Here is a 19,662-nt window from a genome sequence, read left to right on the forward strand (position 1 = left end):
GGGGAATAAAAAAAAGATTAAAAAATGCATGAGTCGGCGGGGGCGCACCCGACACGCCGCGAGCTCGGCTCGCCGCTCGACGCTGCTTTGTTTAACAAGCACACCCTTTCATTTCTTTAATGATTCCTCGTCAGTCAATCAGCAGCTAATTCGATTCCTATTCTTATTAAACATCGGATACTGATGGTGGGAGCAGTGAGCAGTGTCTCGCTCGCTATCACATTTTTTTGCCGCAAAGTCGTACTAGTTCCCGAACGTACGACAACCCGGCGACAGGGACACAGTCGAATCTTTATTTTTAAAGGAAGGAGCACGCGAATCTTCATTTTTATTTAAGGAACGAGCACGCCAATCATATTTGCCGCTTCGAGTGTCCCGGCGGGCCCGTACGTGGCCGGTCGCGTCGTTCTCCGCCGATGACGGGCTCTCGATCGTCGGCTACTGTTGGGGGCCGTGCGTGTCTATCAAGAGTGTGAGCCACCAATGATTCGGTTCAGCTCTCGAGCCGAGTCTCCCAGCCTCCCGTGGCCACGGTCAGCCGGGGAAATTTATTTTTGTCGAGCGGCACCTATGATGCTTGGTTTGTTCCTTGCTGGTGTCATGCTCCAAGGTAAGCTCATGATTGAGATGACTTGTTTGTTCCAGTATGTAATGTTGCTTTTATCTGTGTTAAGTGTACAATCATCTCCAATTTTTAGTAGTTGAAGATGTTTCAATCGGGGGGTTTTTCCCTAGTATTGTTGGTGTCTACGGTTCGTCAGCTAGTGATGGCTAAATAATCGTTGATTCGCTCATCAACGAATTCCAGAATCAGTGTAATTGCTGCTCATGTGGCAGCCTTCTATTGTTCATCAGGTTTAAGTTGTATTGCAGACCAAAGTTTGTTTCTTCCACTTTTTAGCTTTTGTGTGTCCCGGACTAGTCAAATTGATGCCATGTGAATCTGGTTATGCGATGGCCATCCTATTTGACTATGGAACTTCACTATTGTTGATTTGCTTAAACCTATCCACATCGTGTTTGATTTCTAAGCGCGATTGTCATCTGTTTAGCTATGTACCTAGCTGAGATTTAGGTAACTATATATCGGGTAAGTTCATGGGTCGAAACTACTATTTCATCCCATGAAATTTCCTTCTTTTCTTCTCGTTTTATTAGCAGAATTGATGATGTGGCATAGAATCAATGCCATGAAACACATTGAGACTAGCTGACTTCAAATTTTGTTCCACATATATATTTGCATATAACAAAAATACAGGTTGCAAAATAAGTGTACGTTAAAATAAAATTCCAATTACATATTCATGTTCCTCACATGGAGAATCTTCAAAACTTGATCAAGATTAACTACGTTTAGATAATGTTTTTAAACATTTTTGTTCTTTATATCTCATTATGAAACATTTTAGTTGTTCTTAGAAGATTTTTTCTTATTCGAAACAATATTGTCCGTTGTATTCAGAAATTATACTTTGTTTTTTAACATTTTATTTTGCTTCCGAATATTTTATTTTAGTTTTGAATTTGGATTATACATATTTCTTCTCACTCGACACGTGAACTGTGAGTGAAACGTGAAGGAGCAGGTGGGCTGCCTTTGTCCGTTTGGATTACATGCAGGTGCATGTGCTAGTAACGTTTCTCACCTTGGACACGTGGCCCCAATGCAGCACCGTGGGCAGGAGTCTGCGACTGCGAGACTGCGATAGCAACGCAGCCAATCACTACAGGCGTCGTCGGAAGCTTCGTTTTCATTCACCACACGCACGCTAGCTTTTGCGCTCAATATATAGCTGAACACTCGGTGCTTCTTCCATCAAACTAGCCTTGAGATCCTCGATAAATTCGATCATCATCGGGACCTAGCTAGACTCCATCTGGCTGCTCCACAAACGACCCCTGCTCTGACAGATTCATCCCATCCTCTCCCGTCTCCACTGTCCATCGCTCTCTACCCAGCGGATCGATCAGCAATGGAGGACAAGAACGCTCGCGCCCGCGGTGCTGCCAGTGAGCACGCTCACCGAGCCGCTCCTGCCCCGGAAAAGGCGAGGACCTCGAGGCGGCGCAGCTCCCGTCCTACGGCGGCGCGTCCCTTCTCCCGGACGTGCCTCAACCTCACCAACGCCGTGTCCGGGATCGGCGTCCTCTCCATGCCGTACGCGGTGGCGCAGGGCGGGGGGTGGCTCAGCCTCGCGCTCTTCGCCCTCGTCGGCGCCATCTGCTACTACACCGGCACGCTCATCGAGCGCTGCATGCGCGCCGACCCCGCCGCCGTCGCCAGCTACCCCGACATCGGCGCCTTCGCCTTCGGGTCCGCCGGCCGGAGGGCCGTCGCCGCCTTCATGTACGTCGAGCTCTACCTCGTCGCCATCAGCTTCCTCGTCCTCGAGGGCGACAAACCTCGGACAAGCTCTTCTCCGGCGCCACCGTGGACCCCTCGGCTACCGGCTGCAAGGGAAGCAGCTGTTCATCGCGCTCGCCGCCTCCGTCGTGCTGCCCACCACATGGCTCAAGAACCTCGGCGTGCTCGCCTACGTGTCGGCGGTCGGGCTCGTCTCGTCGGCGGTCCTCACGGTGTCGCTGGTCTGGGCCGGCCTCGCCGGAACCGGGTTCCACCGGAACAGCACCAGCGTCCTCAACCTGAGCGGCCTGCCGACCTCGCTGGGCCTCTACTTCGTCTGCTTCACCGGCCACGCCGTCTTCCCGACGATCTACTCCTCCATGAGGAACAACAAGCACTTCTCCAAGGTGCTGCTCATCTCCTCCGTGCTCTGCAGCGTCAACTACGGACTCACAGCGATGCTGGGCTACATGATCTACGGCGACGACGTGCAGTCGCAGGTCACGCTGAACCTGCCCTCGGGAAAGCTCTACACCAAGGTCGCCATCCTGATGACGCTGATCAACCCGCTGGCCAAGTACGCGCTGCTGGCGGCACCAATAACGGCGGCGATCGAGGAAAAGTTCTCGGTGCCGTGCGGCAGCGGGCCGGCGAGGGTGGCCATCAGCACCGTGGTGGTTGTCAGCACGGCGGTGGTGGCCTCGACGGTGCCGTTCTTCGGCTACCTCATGTCGTTCATCGGATCGTTCCTCAGCGTCATGGCGACAGTCATATTCCCCAGCCTCTGCTTCCTTAAGATCTACAAGGCCAAGGGGATTCGCCGCATCGAGATCGCGGCGATCACCGGCATCCTGATCATCGGAGTGTTCGTAGCCGTCACCGGCACCTACACTTCCGTGCGGCAAATTATAGGCACTTTCTAAGATGATTTCCTGTTGTACAACTGACAAAACAGAGTATATGTGCTGACTTGAAATCTAATATTTTTGGCAACTTGTAATTACATTGGCTGAGATTGTATTGGTTATTCAGTTCTGCTCCATACTAATAGTACACTGCGCTGTTCAGGTTATGCTCATGATACGGGCTCGTATTTGGCTGCACAAGCAACGCAGAACCGTAAACTGCCTCTACCCAAACATAGGGTGTATAGTTGTACATGTTGGGAAAACCACACTAACGCAGCAGGTCAGTGGCAGCGGAAATCAGCCCAAGATATCAACCTATTCACACAGGGCAACATATGCATCACGCATATTGTAGAGAAAATCGGCAGTAGCATCAGAGACACCAAAATTTAAAGTGGAAAACCCCTAAATCAGAGGAAAAATTACGGGACCAAATCAGCCAATCTTCTTTCACTATATGCTTGTGGGATTATAACATTATCCTCTCTAGATAACACTAGAGGCTCACATACATCAAGATTTCATTGTCTTGGACAACAATAAAATTTAGGGCTGCAAACTCGAATATAGAAGGATCTAACCAAGGATGGTGGAATAGCTGATTGGAGGCACAAGGACGTGGATCTGAAGCTTCACAACCTTGAGGACGATTCTCTCTTACTCCCTTGCAAGATCTCCTCTCCAATCTCCTTCTTCCCTCTCTTCTCTTCTCCTTTTGGAGGCTCTGTTCTGAAATATCTCTCTCTCCCTCCATAGGCTTCTTTATTCTCTTGTAAGCCAGCACACTATGTGAGGACCAATGATGGTCACCTTTGGATGATGAGTGATTGACAATATCGTGTGGATTTGATGTATCTCTTGGCTAGTGATGTACAGGTGTAGAATGCGGCATGGCGGTCGATGGCGCGTGGTGAAGGTCAGGCGAAAGAATCATGCTAAAGGACTGTGGTGAAGGATAGACGCAAGTAGGCTTGGAGAAGCGAAAGGTTCATGCCGAGGGACCAAGAAGGTGAAGAGTGAATACGAGTAGGCCTGAACTGAGAGACCCGAGGAGGCCGTGCGGAGCCATGGATGGTCCCCACGGTGCACGGAAGAGCAAGAGTACATGGTGATGAAGACGATGTCGGCCAAGTCGGCGAGGACGATGGCGAGCCAAGTAGGCGGCCCGTGCGGCAGGCGCGCGCGGACGACTCGAAGGCGTCAAGACTCGGCGGGATGTCGGACACGCTTCGACATCGGCGGTTTGACCGGTTTGACCTCAAAACTGGGGAGTCAGTTACGTCGTGCGGTAGTGTGCGAGAGGATTTGACCGGTTTGACCTCAAAACCGGAGGAGACAGGTTTGACCGGTTTGGGCGGAGGGCACGTGACGTCATCGCGAAGCTTGTGTCGAGACGAAGCGAAGTCGTGAAGGTGGCGTGTCTGTTCGGAGCTCCAGTAAAAAGATGGATAAATTTGTACATGCGGGGCCGGCTCGAGGGACGCGGAGCGCTCGGCACCAGGGTTAAAAAACCGGTCGGAACCGGTCCGGTTACCGCGGTTACCGGTCTTACCGGCCCGGACCGGTTCCGGTTCCGGCCGGTTAGAAACCGGCCCAAATTCAAATTTTAAATTTGAATTCCAAAAAATGGAAAATCTCAAAAAATTCCTAAAAATACTTCAAGGTGCAACGAATCTAATGGTGTCAAATTTTCTCAAAAATTCGTTCATTTAGTATAGTTTGCGGGGAGTTGAAGTTAAATCAAAAAAGAAAAAGAAAAAAATGGGCCGGCCCATTAAGGCCCACCAGGCAAACCGGTAAAACCGGCCGGTAAACCGGTAAAACCGGTCGGTAAACCGGTCAAACCGGCCGGTAAACCGGTTGCACGGGAGCTTTTGAATTTGGATTCGAATTCAAACCGATCAAACCGACCGGTAAACCGGTAAAACCGGCCGGTAAACCGGTCAAACCGGCCGGTAAACCGGTCGGAACCGGTTGCACGGGAGTTTTTGAATTTATTTGAATTTGGATTTGAATTCAACCGGTTTCCACTGGTTACCGGTCCAACCGGTCCGGTAAACCGGAACCGGTGGCCGGCGGTTTGGGTTAACCGGTCGGGATAAAAAACCCTGCTCGGCACAGCACGCAGCGCACAGCACGAGAGGCTGCACGGGGCAGGCAGCCCAAGGCCTGCGGCAGCAGGCAGCCCAATGAGTGCGCTAGCAGGCCGGCAGGCCACGGCAGCAGGCCGGTCGCTCCCTGGCGGCAGGCACAGAAGTCAGACGCATGCTCACAGTTCAAGCAGCACGAGGACAAAAGGAAATCAAGGCTAGGTTTGCATTGTTTTTGCTCAAGCTATTTAATTCATGCTCTCTGATTGGTCTAGTTAATTAGCTTGTGTTATTTAGTACTTGATCTTGCTTATTCCGTTAGTCCTTGCTTGTTTTAGCTTTTTGTGCTGGATAATCTCTGTTAGTCTTTGCATGTTCAATTAAGAGAACTCTTTTGTAGCGATTAGTTCTAATCATTTTGGTGAGACTCTTAATTAGCTATTTAGTCAAGCTTTGCTTCCACCTGTTTTGAGCTTTGCTAATTATTGTTAAATCATTGCATGCTCTTTGAAAAAAGCTCTTTTACGAATCAGTTTGGAAAAGCTTTTTCGGTGCTCTGATTATTCTGTGCTTCCGCTTTGTGTTGTGCAAGTAGATAGCTTTTCGCGTGCTTCCGTTTTGCGTCGAGTTTTTTTTCTAACCACGAGTTGTCTTATGTCACCTTGGCAGTTAGAAGAAAGGTGTGTCGGGTTGAATTCGGGACATAGTCCTTGTTCTCTCAGAGAAATTTTATGGTCGCCTGTCCGGTCCTTCACTATGTGCTAAATGTACTCAAGGTTGGTCCACATCTTAGGATATATCTCCCTTACATGTGGGGCTGCTTACAATGAACATTTACTCTCCTCATTTGCCCCTATCATGTGGAGAATTTTCCAACAGTACACGCTAACCTGACTCGTTTCATTAGAAGGGAAATGTCCACAAAGATGCACAACAATTTTCAAAGTGAGTGCTCGGATTGGAGGGGTGATTGATCAACTCTGGAGAATAAAAAATGGGAGCAGTAAAGCTTATTATGATTTATAATATCATATTTACTCATCAATCGATTGAAATCTTACTTATCCATCAATAACCAAGATGTATACTAAAAATTGAATGAAGATGATGGTTTAAGGATAGGTTATGGGGGGTTTGGGGCAACCCTCGGTGCCTTGTAGAGGGAGCTTCAGGCGGCTCACCGGCCGGCAGTGGAGGCAGGAGAGACGATAGTTGAGCGGAGGCGGTGAGGGCGCCGCTGAAGCCGGGCGGTCGAGGATCTGGGTGAGGGGGGGGGGGGGGGCGGGGGGGTGGGGGGGGTGAATGCGGCGGGGGCGTCTCAGCTAAATGGGTTAGTGTTGGACCGTGGAAGAGGGATGCCGCCGGAGTTGAGAGGGAGGCGGAGGCAGCGGAGGGTCGCGTAGAAGGTGCAAAGAAGACGATTTGCGAGGAAGATGAGCGGATGTGGGAGGTGAGAAAAAGATAAGAGAGAAGGTAAATCTGGACAGTTGGATTTAGATCCAATGACTATGATAGGGTGACTCAAGGAAAACCAAATCTTAATCAATTGACAAGGAGATATACAGAATGGTCCAAATTTATACATCTTCAATTTCGATTCTCTATTTAGAGATTGGAGAACACTGCTACTGGATGGCATTTTTCATGGTGACCGACAAATTTCCACCACTCATTACGACTTTCTATTTCAAGTTCACAAATCTTGCTAGCAAAAATTCTCAAAGAAAAGAAACACCTGCTAGCAAGGTGTTCTGGATTAAGGGCTAATTGAAGGGATAAAACGTGGTGAAGCTAAATTAAAAACTACTTACAGCCGATGGTACCCACCTCCGCTTATTAAACGGGATTACGACTGATTTTACACATGCGCGTTAGTGCTTAAACGGTGGCCCTGCGTGCAAAATCTACAGGGGGCAACCTCCAAGCCGGCCGGACTCTCCTCTTCAATCTGTTGCTGTGTTCTTCTAGATACGAAGGAAAAATTCTATCTGCCCTATGGGAACCTGATCTTGCCGTCTCCAGCAAGGCGTGCACGCCGGCAACAATGGCAGGGCAGGGGAGCCCTCTCGACGAGCCCCTCCTCGCTCCGGGCAAGGACGGCGGCGAGGATGCCGCGAGCATGGAGGCGCAGCACCTCCTCCGTCGCGACAAGGGCGCCTCCTTCTCCCGGAGCTGCCTCAACCTCAGCAACGTGATCTCAGGTACGCGCCCACCGATCGATGTTCTTGATTCGCTCATGAATCGCAATGCAGATTTGTCGTGGAGCTTTTGGGGGCACCCACAGCCGGGTGGCGGAACGCACCTGCCTTTTCCCCGAGGGGGAGTAGTCGGGGAAGTGCTAAGCTATTAGGCCGATCTAGCTTCCGGGCAAGAACGCAAGAACACACGGATTTTAAGTGGTTCGGGCCGCCGGAGCGTAATACCCTACATCCACTGTGTGGTGTATTGCACTAGGAATGAATTGGTCTATCTTCTGGCGCCAAGTCTTTCTTTTTGCTTGACCTTTTCTCTAACGGGCACCTCCCTTTTATAGAGCAAGGAGGGCGCGTACACAGGTGTTGGGCCCCGACAGGTGGGTCCAACATGGATGTATACTATAGGCACTAATGGAGCTACAGTGGTGCAGCCTCTCTTGCCAGATACGCTTCATCGGCTTGTAGATGCTCTGACCGAGGGGAGTCTTCTCCTGTCCCATCTGTGAGACGCCCGTTGAGGCAGTGTAGGTTGCGGCGTAGACTGTTGGGTCTACCGCGTAGGCGTTATGATACTCCGTCGCCGAGTTGTTGTGTCTAACTGGTGTAGCAGACTGACGTGCGCGGCGTGAGTGGCACCAGCGGCTGCACAGTGTACCTTGGTAACGTGCGGTCAACAGTACAGCCTGGCGAAAGTCTCCTCGGGTTCTGCTATGGCAGAGCGCTCTTAACGTCTCCCGCATTGAATGCGGTAGGTGGCCAGTCTTCCCGAGGAAGCTTGGCAGCCGCGCGCGTATCTGCGTCTGCGGACACGTGGCGGCTCCGGACCCCCCAGGCGGGGTTTCTGTTCCCTCCCGGAGAGGGGTCCGGATAGTATATGGGGGTCCGGGACCCCATGGGGGGTCCGGGGCCCCCGGCCGTTTTGGCCCTGAGCGCTTTCTTCTCCAGGACACGTGGTAACACCGGACCTGTCCCGAGCGGGAAGCGGGTTCGGGGCTGTTGGTCCGGTGAGATGGAGCCGGACCCCAGGGATCCGGCTGCTCAGCTCCTTAGGGCGTAGTTACGGATAACTACACGAGTCTTGACATAGCAAGAGGCGGTACCCCCAGTCCTGAGGTACCGACAGTGGCCCCCGGGCCCACCTCGGGAGAGTTACGAACCCGCAGGTGGGCCATTATCATGACGCAATGCAGATTGCGTTGGCGTGCCCATGTCGAGAGCGGGTGCTCCGGACCCCTTCAAGGCCGTAGCACTTGTCGCCAGGTTCAAGTACTAGAGTGCTCTCCATAGGGTGGCGAAGGTGCAGGCTTAGGGTACGGAACCGAGCTAAGCGGACCTCGAACTGCCCAAGGAGCAAGCACTACTTCCCCGGACCCGGCTTCAGGCGACCGTGGCGAGCGGTCTCCACCGGAGCGGGCCACCGGAGTGGACTTGGAACGACCGTGGCGAGCGGTCTCCGCCGGGGCGGGCCACCGGAGTGGACTTGGAGCGACCGTGGCGAGCGGTCTCCGCGCGGGGCGGGCCACCGGAGTGTACTTGGAGCGACCGTGGCGAGCGGTCTCTGCCGGAGCGGGCCACCAGAGTGGACTTGGAGCGACCATGGCGAGCGGTCTCCGCCGGAGCGGGCCACCGGAGTGGACTTGGAGCGTTGCTGACGATCCCATGAATTACGTCACCGGGTCTTGTAGCAAGGTGTAGGAAACCAGGCCTTATACTAGAAAGGAGCCCGGGACCTCTACGGATAGCAGACTCGGATACTAGGGGACTCGTAACAGGGCAGCGAAGTACATAGGCTTAGGGTACATTACCAGGCTAAGCTACGCAGAACTTCTCTACCTCAGGATACGGGCACCACTTCTCCTGAGCAGGTCCCTAGGGGTCCGAACTGCCTTCCAGCTAGAAGGGGTGTCCCAACCTGACCACAAGCTAGCAACTCAATTTGGATTGTTAGCCACTAAAGAAAAAACTCCGTGCGGGAGAAAGAAACACGCAGGTTGAACGAACAAGTGCTATTAGGTTAAAGTAAAGATAGGACTGAGAAAGCAAATCTCCTTTATTGCTTGACTCGTGGTGTACATCAGAGGTCGGGATTACGAGGGCGGACCTCTACCGCTCTGGACTACTTGCTGGTGTCGCCTGTTTGTGCGATGAAGCCAGAGATCGGGTTTACAAGGGCGGACCTTTACCGCTCTGGACCACACGTAGGCACCAAATCATTACAAAGGAGAAACACACTCAAACCTATCTAGTGATAACCTACAGTCGTCGCCTCGTAAGGCGTGCATGTTGCTGGCCGTAGTGGAGCTGCCATCTTGGGGGCTCTCCTGAGTCGTTGGGGCGATGGTGCCCTGGACGTGCTTGTACAGCATCATCCAGCATCACCTCGGGAGCTTGCAAAGCTCCTCCCAGCACAAGAATTGTCCTACGCTCAGATGGCATAGGAACAAATTCTTTGGCTTTGAATGGGAGTGGCCCTGCCGTTGCCAGCTGTCGCCGTCTGCCGTCGGAAGCCGGCCCGATGACCGCTCATCTCGAGCTGGGTGCTCGTTTGGATGAGCACGGAGCGTGTAGAAGGGCGGTCGTTTGCCGGCTCGATCTTGGTGCTGGCGTTGGGCCCCCGCGCCTAGTGGCGGAGTCCTGCCTGTAGCAGCACCGAGAGAGACTCGGTCCTGGGGAGGAAGGAGTCGACGATCAACTTCCCCCGGGCGACAGTGGTTGGCTCCAGGCTTCGTGTTGAGAGAAAGCCTTGAGCCAACATCACGCCGCCACCGGGGATCCCTGGCGGTTGCTTGAGAGAAAGCCTTGAGCCGACACTGAGATGGCGCAGGGCGACACGCAATAGGTGTCGCCCCCGCGCACCACCGTGCCGGCTCTGAGGCATCGCAGTGGCGACGCACAGTAGGCGTCGCTGCTGTGCACCGCCGCACCGAGGGCGCTGGTGCCTCAGCGCAGTGACATGTGGCGTAGGTGCTGCCATGCCTCTTTTCATCTTCTCGCCACTGTTGCAGAGGATGAGCTCAGCCTTAGAAGCTTGGAGATCTAGCCAATGCTTGCACGTCCCCACGGACGGCGCCAAATGTCGTGGAGCTTTTGGGGCCACCCACAGCCGGGTGGCGGAACGCACCCGCCTTTTCCACGAGGGGGAGTAGTCGGGGAAGTGCTAAGCTATTAGGCCGATCTAGCTTCCGGGCAAGAACGCAAGAACACACGGATTTTAAGTGGTTCAGGCCGCCGGAGCGTAATACCCTACATCCACTGTGTGGTATATTGCACTAGGAATGAATGGGTCTATCCTCTGGCGCCAAGTCTTTATTTTTGCTTGACCTTTTCTCTAATGGGCGCCTCCCTTTTATAGAGCAAGGAGGGCGCGTACACAGGTGTTGGGCCCCGACAGGTGGGTCCAACATGGATGTATACTATAGGCACTAATGGAGCTACAGTGGCGCAGCCTCTCTTGCCAGATACGCTTCATCGCCTTGTAGATGCTCTGACCGAGGGGAGTCTTCTCCCGTCCCATCTGTGAGACGCCCGTTGAGGCAGTGTAGGTTGCGGCGTAGACTGTTGGGTCTACCGCGTAGGCGTTATGATACTCCGTCGCCGAGTTGTTGTGTCTAACTAGTGTAGCAGACTGACGTGCGCGGTGTGAGTGGCGCCAGCGGCTGCACAGTGTACCTTGGTAACACGCGGTCAACAGTACAGCCTGGCGAAAGTCTCCTCGGGTTCTGCTGTGGCAGAGCGCTCTTAACGTCTCCCGCATTGAATGCGGTAGGTGGCCAAGTCTTCCCGAGGAAGCTTGGTAGCCGCGCGCGTATCTGCGTCTGCGGACACGTGGCGGCTCCGGACCCCCCAGGCGGGGTGTCTGTTCCCTCCCGAAGAGGGGTCCGGATAGTATATGGGGTCCGGGGGCCCCCGGCCGTTTTGGCCCTGAGCGTTTTCTTCTCCAGGACACGTGGTGACACCGGACCTGTCCCGAGCGGGAAGCGGGTCCGGGGCTGTTGGTCCGGTGAGATGGAGCCAGACCCTAGGGATCCGGCTGCTTAGCTCCTTAGGGCGTAGTTACGGATAACTACACGAGTCTTGACATAGCAAGAGGGGGTACCCCAGTCCTGAGGTACCGACAAGCACCGCCGTGCTCGCTAGCACGGTGGTGGCGGTGTGCACGGTGCCCTTCTTCGGCTACCTCATGTCCTTCATCGGGTCCTCGCTCAACGTCACGGTGGCCGTCCTGTTCCCGTGCCTGAGCTACCTCAGGATCTACGTGCCCAGAGGAGGCGTCCGCCGCGCCGAGGTCGCGGCGATCGTCGGCATACTGGTGGTCGGAGTGTGCGTCGCCGTCGTGGGGACCTGCACCTCCCTGCACCAGATTACGGGCACATTTTGATGGCAGATATAGGTGCACAGTTTTGGTAGCAAGCAGGTGCACAATGATTCTTTGATTTGTTTGTTGGGTTGGGGAAATGAGAGATTTGTAATGCGGTTTTGAGGATTAACATGTTAATATGCGGCTAGTAGCTTGACTTTGCTTTCTGCAATGGACGACTTAGTGGATGCATTTTTCAGGATCATCTGCTGGTGACAGTGATGTGGATCTGAATACCCAGATTGACCAAATAAACAGAGCCAACCAAATCTTTGATGAGCTGCATCAAAGCTAATATGAAAACATAGTGTCGAACATAGTGTAGCATTCATTTACAATTATCTCCAAAAGCAATATAATATGGTGTACCCAGGTTGAGATTGTTGTTCGGTAATTGTAAATGAATGCTACACTATGTTTAGATTATCTCCAAACAATCTAATATGAAAAACAAGACATCACAATACTTAGAAATGAAAAAAACATGTGGCCTAGAAGGTAAAGGGTAAATACGGGTTCAAAATTACCAAGAATTTATATCCAACCGGTTACCCTATCGATTTTCTCAGATTTTTTTTCCAACGAGAAATTTTTCCTTGGCCCGGAACAGGCAGGAACCTCACGCGTAATCTTGCTTCAATGGTGTGGATGCGGAACCCTCTGCACTGTTATCTCTATACTACGATTCATGCACCAAAAGGTGCGATGTCAGCGTGCCACGTCGCCGGCCGTTCCCGGCCGTCGGATCGGCCAGGCGGACGGTCCAGATCGGGCAAATCCCAGTCATTTTTCAAAAAGCCCTCAGTCTCTTACGAAATCATACTGCAGTCCTCTCTCCTTTTCCCTCTTCCTCTTCCCTTCCTCCTCCTCAACATCGCCGCCGCCGCCTCGAGAGCCCGCCGGCCTCTGCCCTTCGTCTCTCGCCTCCAGCTCCGCCCCGCCTCTCGCCTTCGGCTGGCCGCAGCGTCCCGGCGCCTCCCTCCCTCGACGCACTTGGTGGTGGCCGCTTCTTGGCGGCCCCATTCGCGGGCGGCGGCGGCCGCAGGTGGCGGATCCGCTGTGGGACGTGCGCGGCCCAGGCTGATCCGGCAGCGGCGGATGCTGCGGCCGCAGGCGGCGGGCGCGGCGGAGCTCCGTGTGCAGTTGGCGGCGGCCCCGTTCGTGGGCAGCGGCGGCCGTAGGTGGCGGATCCGCGGTGGGACGGGCGCGGCACAGGCGGATCCGGCTTCGGTGAATACTGCGGACCCGGCGGGCGGCGGCCGCGGCGGAGCTCCATGTGCAGTCGAGCATGCCTCATTCATGAACCATGCACACCATGTGCTCGATGATTTAATTTGATGCGTGAATGATGATAACACAAGTAAAATACGTACAGTTATCCCTATCTGATTCCTTCCAAAATGGTGCTGATAATACTTCAATCTGACACGTTTTGTTTTGTCTTTCATTCCTGTCTTTATGTTATTGTTATTCTTTTAGTGGACCTTGGCCTTTGATGACCTGATGCTTGCAGAATAGGTAAATATTTGCCTGATCTGTTGATATTTTCATGAACTAGGACGATCTGAGGTTGAATAATCATGCATGTACTTTGCTGCACATTTGCTTGTTGGTACTTTTATTGTTGCTTTTGTGGTTAGATGGAAATTTGAATCAGATGGCTGTGATGACTTGGAAATATTCAAGCTCAACAGACCAAATCACATGTCTATCTTTGAAAATTGAGATTGATCTGTATGCCGATTATCCCACTAAACTGAGCCATCTGAAATCTCTCTTATATTCAGTTTATTTGCCAGATTAGATTTATGTTGTTTGTATTGGATGGAGGGGTTTGTTGTGATAAGGACAAACAAGGTCCCTCTTCTGAAGACATTGAGGATGCTTGCTAGCAGAATCGAACCAATAAACCTATTGCCGCCACTGAGTAACTAGATATCACATCCAATGTATTATTGTTTTGAAGTAAATTGTTTGATTTGAGGCTTCTGCGGCATGAGTGAAGCAGTCAATTCTTTTCAAATGATGCTATGACTCAGTTTGTTATTGCTGTTTGAAATCTCTTTTCACAGTTTCTTTTAACCAGTGTAAGCAATTTTATAAGATGCCATTTAACATTCCTACAATTGCATATCATTTACTTTGACAAGTGCTTGGTCTTCCTCAGGCTTAACCATTATTTAGATTAGATCATGGTATTTTAGTTATATGTTTCTGTAATGCTAGCTCATATGTTTTCCTTGTTTCTGTAATGCTAGGTCAAGACCTACCGACAGGAAGTGCCGTTTGACACTGTTATCCAGCAGCTGCTTCTCTCATCTGCAGGTGTCCATCCTGAAACCATAACCTTTGTGGTTTGGTCTGGGGTGGAGTTCTCATATGCAGATGTTTGATTCAGATGTGGTGTGATTTAAATTGGCTCTCTTGAGGGATTGTATGATACTATCTGTTATGTTATTGTAGCTTTTGTGCATTGTGCCTACCATTATTCCACTTTTCTATATATTACAATTTAACTATCCTAGCGCAAGTTTTTTCTGAGTTGCGTCGAAGAGCGTGTGTTGTCAACAGCTTTGTCTTTATCTGTACCGTAGTTAAATAATGGCACAAGATTTGTTGCATGGTGCTTTGACATGTATCATCCATCTTTTTAAATACAGTTCGGACTTCAAATTAGTCAACACTGAAAATCCACATGACAGATTCTGAACATGCTGAGAAGCAAGAATGCAATTGTCCATATATGCAGCTGACAAGGAAATCTCACTGATGAAAGAAGGTTAGTATCCTTGCCTAAGGTAAAAATTCTCAGACATGAATTTAACTTTTGACGCAGATTAAACTAATGTGTGTTTCAGACATATCCTGGACATATCCTGGTATTAGCATACTTCTCATGTCTCCCATTGATAATATATGATTATGTTCAATTTGATATATTGGCGGCAATCAAACCGCTGTACAATTTTGTGTAAGGTGATGCCATGATATCGATTGCTGAAGCTCAAGTTCTTCTATATATAGGAGAAGAGCTCTTGATGTGGTAACAGACCTCATTGTCTTTGCTTTTCGTGCAATTTCCACAAGTTGGGCCTCCAACAATCATAAATTCATAATACATAGCTCAAATGCACTTCGCAATGTGTTCTTAAATTAGTTCACAATTCATATAATTCTACTGTCAACTCTGGAGGACAGGAGCAGTAGCTGTGTGAGGTGGAACTTGAAATCAGGACCTCTACCAGAATAACCAAGTACTGTAACTAGCTGTATTATTTTGATTGATATCTGTTTCATTTTCATTCAGGTTGGGATACTTGCGATCATGAGAAGGTAACACATAAAAGTGTGTGTGTGTGTGTGTGTGTGTGTGTGTGTGTGTGTAAATTAAACTTCCCATGGACCATAAGTGCTATTGAACAACTTTCCCGGAGGTACTTTCGCGGCTTACATATCTATTCCTGTTAGTGTTATCACATTTGAACAGGTGCATCATCACTGTTGAAGTTAATTTCCAATATCTCAACGAAGATCATTGTATTTTTCTTCCTAAGCTGCTAATTCAAATGCTTTGCTCTGACAAAATGTTTGGACTTTCTGGTTGTTAACCTGCAATGTCAGATATTGCAGACCCTATTATGAAGATATGCTCTTTTCAGTGGACGTTCAGAGACTTATTCAGAATCTACCTTCTTGCAATTGTACCCCACCAATGAACTTGATGGGTAATGGATGTAAGTAGAATATGTCATAAAAATAAAAATGGTCAATCATATGTTTCAGATTGATAATATGTAGATCATGCCATTTTATCTTATTTATATTGGACGTATGTCACCAAGATATATCTTGGACATACTTGTCCAGATACAAGCATTCAGGAGATATTTCTATAATTGAAATTACTTTACAAAGCTTGATTTCTCTGTCCCATGTTCGTATATGGTATTAATATTTTTTTCATGCAATGAATCCTATCACAAATATAATATTTCTCTATTTCAATCATTTGATCTACTCCATACATATGGTTAAGATTTCTGAATCAGGTCTACTCTAAATGATGGCACTGTGGAGAATCATGTTTTTTAATACTCTTAAATATACAAAGCATGGTTGTAACACCTAAAGTTGGCTTATCAGAAATCATGCAATCAGTAAAGATAAAAGATTAGAAATGATGAGAGCAGTCTGAAAATCTGAAAATATAGTCCAAACACTAGCCATACGCGGCAACGCCGCGACCATTTCTAGTTTCTAAGGAGGTTAGCACACAACTGGGTAGCAACTGGATTTCGAGCCCAGGTCTTCCGGCTGCTCACAGAAAAGCCTTTGCCTACTGCACAAGTGTGCGGCCCTAACTCAGGAACCAACACGTCACGAGAAGCAAGGCTAGTTCGCGTGTGGGTGTGGTTGCAGCTGGGTGCGGCGTATATCGGCCCGGATTCCTGGAATTGAGCTTTGGGTGTCTCATGGGGGATTATCCCAGGTAACCTTGTTCGGTTACACGAGATCTGTTCTAGACCGGAAATAATAAGTACAACAAAATATTTATAATAGATACAATAAAAAATTGGAATTTATTCTGAGTCAAAAACTAATTTTAATAAAATAGATTTATAATAGGTACAACAAAAGACCATAATTGATTCCACGTCTCTCAACTTATGGATTGAGTCTATTTTGTTGCAGTTAGTTTCCAATCTGTAATAAATTCTGATTTTTTTTCTTACATCTATCATGAATCTCTTTTTATACCTATCATTTCTAGTACGGAATAAATTTCATATAACCGAACGAGATCTAAATATATTTCTACTTGTCCTGGACGACGTGCACGATGGTACAATGATATTGCCATGGGCCCACAGCCTACTATGGTACAACTTCATCGATCTTCAGATGCACGCATGAGGCCAGTCTCAGTGAGGATTTTATGGAGAGTTTCATGACATTAAATATCATCAATTTTGCTGACATGGCAAGAAAAGAGAAGAATGAAGTTTCATGGGATGTGAGGAGAGTTTCATCACCATGAAACTCATATGGCACGGTTATTTAGTTTTCAGTCTAGATATTTGTGTCCGTAAAACTTCCACTGAGACTGGCCTGATGTGTGTACAGTTTCTAGGTCTAGCTTGCGCGTATGGGTATGTATATGTATCCGTATGGTTGTGAGTTTGTGGGCGTGTATTCTGGTATTACAATTATATTTTCATAGTGCGGCTAAAATAAGAACCAACATATCACAACATATACTCTCTTCGTCCTAAAAACAAATCATTCTAGGATTCAAAATTTGTTAAAGAAAACTCATCTTATTCTATTTAGAAATTGCATGTGCATTCAAGAATCAATTAATACCAAATATGAGTAATAAACAAAGGCAAATATGGTTATTTTATTCCCATATTAATTTGTTCTAGAATTTCTAGAATAATATGTTTTTTTAGGACGGAGAGAACGAGTAACTTTTGGATACACGATCCTCGATCCCGCCCTGCCCCGCCCCGCCCCGCCCCCACCCCAGCTAGGGATGAAAACGGTCGGGAAAACTCTCTAACCATTTTCGTTTCCATATTTTTTATTCAAAAATGGGAACGGGAAAACGGATTGGAAAAATGAAAGCAGATATACGGGTTGTCAGAAATGAAATATTTCGATCGGGAGGATGTTGATAACGGTCAGAAATCAATAATTTTAATCGGGAACAACAACGTATATAACCATTTTAAATGTACATGTCAACAGTATGGTATGTCATATATAGGCAAATTGTACGTACATAGGTATAACACCATAGTGCGAAAATAAAATTGAATGACTCATCATCTACATTTTCAAGATAAATTATTTGATTCATGAATCGATGAATAAATATGTTCTTAAGAAATATTTTTGCGACAGAAAAGAAGAAAGAACTGGAAAAGAAAAAACGCTAGAATTGGCTGAACCATAGCAGCAACACTTACGTTGGCACTCCCTTGATGGGCTGAATAGCTACAGTGCCTTGCAGCAGGCCCAACCGCCTTGCTGGTGCCCCTGCATGCAGCATAGTACATTGCAGCCGTGCCCCCGCCATTTATTTTAGACCCTGTTTTGTTTCGTTTAGCCCTGTCAAATAAAGAGAATTTTACTATTTAAAAATATTAAATAAATATATTTATAATTTTTTTGACAGACTAGGTCTATGCCCGTGTGTTGCTACGGATAGAAAAAAAATTTCACAGCAATACACAACCTATGTGCGACACGTGATATTTTCTTGCTCATTGATATCCACATGCAACCCAAAAAACTTTTAACGCATACATGAAGCATGGAAAAACCATGAGGTTAATCCAGCACAGTAAAAAAAACTTACAATCAATTTGCGGCATCAATTGTTTTACCTTTCTAGTATAAGTAACCTTGATTGCTTTTGGAAACATTATGCCAGCTAGCAGAGATTGCATAACTGCATAACCGCAGGGGGTGAACCGTCTCAGTTACAGGAAATCCTGGTATACCAATGGCAGATAGTAGCGTAGAAGTTGTTAAAATAATATAATTGATCCAGTTGAGGCCAGGTAACTTCTGAGCAATAGATTCTATATCTACTTATCTAGCCACGACAAGTTGTATAAGATTGGTGTCCGCATATCCAGCCATCCGAATTGAGAAAGGATGGACAAATACTCTTAAAATAGAACAACATGAATCATAACAATATCAAAAATTTCAACTGTGTTCAAGTAGTACATACATTCTAAGAACTATTTACTATGTATTGTTTTCCTTTTTCACTAATTATCCATTGTTAGATTTCTCTATCCATTGTTTTCCTTTTTCACTAATTATCCAGATGCATGCACGGAAGATGGATATCTTGTACTCATAAAAGCCCTGCAAACGCTTAGTGGCGGCGATGCGCGAGATTGTAAGTGAAGGCGTGGTCCTCATTAGCGCTGTCACCTTCCGCTATCCTGAGGTACCCTAATGTGCCCCAGCTAGGGGTGGGGATTATAAATTGCTGGAACACAAAGTTCATTTGCTGACAGTAGAGAGAAACAAAGAAGCAGCATATGCCAACTCAAACTCTATCTTTCAAACAAATGCATATCTATGCACTAATACATGAAAATAGTGTATTTTTTAAAACAATGAAGGCATCTTCCTACTGAAGTTACATGTAACGACATGAACAAAGTAGGTTCTTCAAAAAACATGAACAAAGTACTGAATGCACTTCCTGCCAAAAAATGAATCCCTGAATCCTGAAACTGAATTATGTCTACTGCAAATTGATATGGTAGCATGCACTGAACAGGATAACTAAAGACCACATCATAACCACGTACATGTAGATCGATGTTTGATGACTGATCTGTTCCAGATTAAACCCAGCCCATGGACCGATGTTGATCGCCCGCAGATGGAAAGGGCGCTCAGGTTGGTGCAGCTCAGGACGGTGTCAGTCGCCGTGCAAACGCCGGTGCCAGCAACTCTCTGATCAGATGATCAAACTCAAGGACTAAAGGAGCGTGCTTATGCAATCAATTACAGGAATATGTAACAAGGTGCTTTGATCTATAATAATTTTAGAGTTTAGCACAAAACAGTGGTGGAGTCGCTTCATATTAATTGGGTGCCCTAGAAAGATTTAACCAGAAACTTCTGAAAGAAAGCACATCATCTCAATTGGATTGGCCGGAAAGTTTTTATCCAGAAACTTTTGCATGCATGCACTATGCACACCAGAAAATAAGATTGGCCAGGAGAACTG

General features: G+C 48.3%; 1 long non-coding RNA gene, 4 other non-coding genes and 2 pseudogenes across 5 annotated transcripts; 6 read left to right on the plus strand and 1 right to left on the minus strand.

Moving 5' to 3' along the window:
• The first annotated feature begins 570 nt into the window (after positions 1-570).
• LOC120709911 lies at positions 571-3,336 on the plus strand (annotated as a pseudogene).
• Positions 3,337-13,234: 9,898 nt separating this feature from the next.
• Positions 13,235-13,330, plus strand: LOC120710864 (annotated as a pseudogene).
• A 55-nt stretch (positions 13,331-13,385) lies between these two features.
• LOC120710914 lies at positions 13,386-13,468 on the plus strand. Its single transcript, XR_005690083.1, has one exon. It is a non-coding gene; the product is annotated as a small nucleolar RNA snoR20a (small nucleolar RNA).
• Positions 13,469-13,553: 85 nt separating this feature from the next.
• On the plus strand, positions 13,554-13,663 carry LOC120710908. The gene has a single exon (XR_005690077.1). It is a non-coding gene; the product is annotated as a small nucleolar RNA Z107/R87 (small nucleolar RNA).
• A 66-nt stretch (positions 13,664-13,729) lies between these two features.
• LOC120710891 lies at positions 13,730-13,828 on the plus strand. The gene has a single exon (XR_005690061.1). It is a non-coding gene; the product is annotated as a small nucleolar RNA R30/Z108 (small nucleolar RNA).
• Positions 13,829-14,139: 311 nt separating this feature from the next.
• Positions 14,140-14,330, plus strand: LOC120710889. The gene has a single exon (XR_005690058.1). It is a non-coding gene; the product is annotated as a small nucleolar RNA Z112 (small nucleolar RNA).
• A 3,305-nt stretch (positions 14,331-17,635) lies between these two features.
• On the minus strand, positions 17,636-19,284 carry LOC120707284. The gene is made up of 3 exons (XR_005688934.1): positions 19,238-19,284; positions 18,290-18,397; positions 17,636-18,011 (listed from the first exon to the last, which is right to left on the minus strand). It is a non-coding gene; the product is annotated as an uncharacterized LOC120707284 (long non-coding RNA).
• Between the last annotated feature and the right edge of the window lie 378 nt (positions 19,285-19,662).

The sequence above is a fragment of the Panicum virgatum genome, chromosome 5K (genome assembly GCF_016808335.1).
Source record: "Panicum virgatum strain AP13 chromosome 5K, P.virgatum_v5, whole genome shotgun sequence".
NCBI lineage: Eukaryota > Viridiplantae > Streptophyta > Magnoliopsida > Poales > Poaceae > Panicum > Panicum virgatum.